We start from the raw sequence: 4,076 nt of genomic DNA, 5'->3' as shown, positions 1-4,076 counted from the left end.
AGAGTTCAGCTTTTTGAGATTCTACATATAAGTGAGATCATACAGTATTTGTCTTTCTTTCTGACTTATTTCACTTACCATACTGCCCTCTAGGTCCATCCATTTTGTCACAAATGGTAGGATTTCCTTCTTTCTATGGCTGAATAATATTCCATTGTATAGCTATACCTCATTTTCTTTATCCATTCATTCACTGGCATACACTTAGGTTGTCTTTCCATGTCTTGGCTATTGTGAATAATGCTGCAATGAACACAGTAATGCAGATATCTCTTCAAGATAGTGATTTCACTTCCTTTGGATATATAGCTGGAAGTAGGATGCTGAATCATATGTCAGTCCTATTTTTCATTTTTTGAGGGCTCTCCCTACTGTTTTCTATAATGGCTGTACTAATTTACATTCCCAACAACAGTGCACAAGGGTTCCTTTTTCTCCACATCCTTGACAATACTTGTTATCTACTCAGACGTGCACTTTTAAATGAGTTTGATTAATGTGTTCAAGAAAATATATGGCAAAATAGAGAATGTCTCTAGAGAATTGGATTCTATAAAATAGAACCAAAAGTAAACTCTAGAACTGAAAAATATAATAACCAAAATTAAGCAGATTAGAAACAGAAGAAGAGAAGATGAATAAAACTAGAATGTGGGTCAACAGAAAATATCCTGACTGAAAGACAGAGACCAAAAAAATGAGAAATACAGCATAAAATCATCAAAGTCTTATGGGAAATGGTAAGATCTAACATATGTATATTTAGAGTCATAGAAAGGACAGACAGAATGGGACAGAGCAATAAAATTTAGTATGAAAATGTAGTTAAACAGAAGTTGAAAAATTGGAAAAGCGAAAAGGGAACATTATGGTAATACAGAGATAGTAATCACAGAATTGGGGCTAAGGGAACAAAGAGAAGAGGTTGGAACATCAGCAACTGAAAGCCTGCAAGAGATTCTCCATGAGCTGGGACTCAGATCCTTAAGCAGGGTGCTGCCCATCTGTGCTGCCATCTCAGGAGCTCAGAGAAGGGGTCTTATGAAGCTGGGAAGGGGAGCTTACTTGTTCCTGCTATGGCTGAGAGGGCATGAGGAAGCTAGTTCCAGGAGTGCTGAGAAAAAGCTGAAAGTGGAACCCCAGCTATTGCTGGGGTGATGCGAACAGAAACAGCAAGTAGTCTCCCTTTAGTGCCACAACCTAAGAGGAGGTGGATGTCAAAGAAGAAAATACTTTCCATATTCTGCACATCACAAAGCATAAGGGTGGGTTTAGAGATAAGAGAGAGTAGTTTAATAACCACTACGAACCTCGAGCAAGATAAATACAAAAGAAAACAAATCTAGACATTTATAATAAACTACTAAAAACTAAAGGCAAAAAGAAAAAATTTTAAACAGCCTGAGACAAAAGACAAATTACCTTTAAACAGTACTGAGACAGGCTGGGAGCTGGGGCCTGGGACCCCTTGCCGCAGTGCTTGCACCTGGACAAAGTCTCCTTCAGCAACAGAATACAAAGAAACTATAAGGGGCTGAAAATAACTGCAGGCATGTGCAGCTGGGGCAAAACAGAAAGACCAAAACCCAACTGCTACTTCTGAGGTGTCAGGAGCAAACACAGGGTACTACCCATGATCCCTGCACACAGCACCACCAAGGGAGTGGGCAGACCACCTAAGCCACCCGCTGGCCTGACCCACAGATCTGCCCCTACCTTCACCCCATTTAAGGGACCAGCTCGCCCTCAGTGAGCAAGCAAGGGCACCTGTTACTTGTTTTCACTCCCTCGTGCTGCAGCACGAGTCCCAATAAAGCCTTGCCTGAATTTCTTGCCTGGACTCTTATCAATTTATATTGATTAAACAGTCTAAGAACCCAGGTCCATAACACTACCACCTTTAGACACAGGCAACTGTGGTCCAGGCCTGGACTTCTGTTTTAGGGCTTGTTTGGCTTCCTTCCCACCCATCACTCTTCACAGGGTGAGGGTCCTGCAGAGTCTAGCTGATACACCCACCCACAGCCGGCACACTCTGTATCTCCTGCTCCAAAGAGCTGGACCTCAGAAATCCCTGCCCAAACAGCCTCAGGTCCATTTCCGGTTCTCACAGCCCTCTTTCCATAGAAGTGTGCACACCAGGCGTGAGGAGTGTGCAGGGAGCTCGACGGTGTGTGCTGAATTATGGAAGCATGCACTGACTTTCTCAGTTCATGAAAGACCCAACGGTGCGACAAAAAAGAGCCTTGGGTCAAGGACCTCCATTTGTACTTTTTACCCGGGAAATAAGTAAAGGCGAGCCTGCCTTCGAAGGAGCCAACTTTAGACTGAAATTGATTTCCCAACAGAAGTGATAGAAGCCTTAAGACTTATGGGTTAATATTCTGATAATGATGAAAGAAAATAAATGCAAACTAGAGTTCTATACATCAAAATGTACCTCAAAATGAAAGAAAATGTACCTCAAAAATGAAGGGAGAGCTCCTCCGCCGCCCCGCGCCCAGCGGGTGGGCCCAGGAGAGGCGAGAGGAGGCCCAGGCCCGGCGCGCGGGATGCCCGGTTTCACACCACCGTTTCCACGTGTTGTTTGGCAGCAACAGACTGAGCCTGCTCCTCCAGATCAGGTTGCGGGTGACGAGGAGGGAGAGGACAGGGAGGCAGGCTGGAAGCTTAAAAGGCAGCCCGCCCCAGAACCTCCGGGAGCATGCCTCTCCCGGTGGTCCCTCCGCAGGGCCAGCCGGCGCCCTGGCTTCTGCGCAGCCGTCCAACTACGCGGGCCGGCTCCGCCCACCTGGCTACACCATAGCAACCGCGATGAAACAGCCTTTTCAAGCTGGTGGAGGGTTTCCTCGACCGTGGTCGGTGCTAGAGCGCATCATGGAAGACAAGCTGATGGCAGACGTCAACACGTGGGAGAGCGAGGAGCAGAAGCGGAACCGGGGCGTGGCATCCTGAGAATCATGAACCCCGCAACCACGTGCTGATGCTGTCCTTCCCCATCCTGACGACGGCGGCTCCCGGGAGATCCCTGAGGGCTACCGGGCCCAGAGTAGCCAGCATTGCACGCCCTGCAAAGGAAGGGTCCGCTACTGTGAAGATGTGGGTGTAGATGAAGTAAAAGCTTTGGCTTCTCTGATGACGTATAAATGTGCTGTGGTTGAAGTACCATTTGACTGTGCTAAAGCTGGTGTTAAAATCAATCCCAAGAACCACACCGATAATAAATTGGAAAAGATCACAAGGAGGTTCACCATGGAACTACCAAAAAAGGGTAGTTTATTGGTCCTGGCGTTGATGTGCCTTCCCCAGTCAGGGGCACAGGTGAGTGAGAAGGCTCCTGGATTGCTGACACCTATGCCAGCACCATAGGGCACTTAGATATTAATGCACATGCCTGCTATTAATGGTAAACCCATCAGTCAGGGTAGTATCCACAGATGTACCTCTGCCACTGGCCGTGGTGTTTGCCATGGGATTGAAAACTTCCTCAATGAAGCTTCTTACATGAGCATTTTATGCGTGACCCCAGGGTTTGTAGATAAAACATTTGTTATTCAGGGATTTGGCAATGTGGGCCTGTACTCTGTGACATATTTACATCATATTGGTGCTAAATGTGTTGATGGTGGTGAAGCTAATGGGAGCATATGAAATTCAGATGGCATTGACCCAAAGGAACTAGAAGACTTCAAATTACAACATGGATCAATCCGGGTTCAATCCATGGATCAAAGCGTGGTGGAAATATTCTCGTTGTACCCACAGAGGGTTCTAAAACAGAGTATCAGGTGCATCCAAGAAAGACATTGTGTAGTTTGGTTTAGTTTACACTATGGGATTTTCTGACAGGCAAATCATGCCCATGGCCACAAAGTATAACCTAGAATTGGCTGCCTATGTCAGTACCATTGAGAAAGTCTTTGGGGTATACAGTGAAGCTGGTTTACTTCTTCACTGCCCTATTTACCTGTAACTTCTGCAAACCTATCAGAAGTTTTGTAACCACAGAAATCTTTTTCTCTTATGGACATTATTCTCAACAAGTCAATCCAAATCAGCCCTTTAAGAAAGCAATT

At 45.6% G+C, this 4,076-nt stretch overlaps 1 pseudogene; it reads left to right on the top strand.

Moving 5' to 3' along the window:
• Positions 1-2,456: 2,456 nt before the first annotated feature.
• Positions 2,457-3,775, top strand: LOC133101697 (glutamate dehydrogenase 1, mitochondrial-like; annotated as a pseudogene).
• Positions 3,776-4,076: the final 301 nt, after the last annotated feature.

The sequence above is a fragment of the Eubalaena glacialis genome, chromosome 11 (genome assembly GCF_028564815.1).
Source record: "Eubalaena glacialis isolate mEubGla1 chromosome 11, mEubGla1.1.hap2.+ XY, whole genome shotgun sequence".
Lineage (NCBI taxonomy): Eukaryota > Metazoa > Chordata > Mammalia > Artiodactyla > Balaenidae > Eubalaena > Eubalaena glacialis.
Note: the sequence above shows the minus strand (reverse complement) of the source record. Positions and strands in the feature narration are given on the sequence as shown.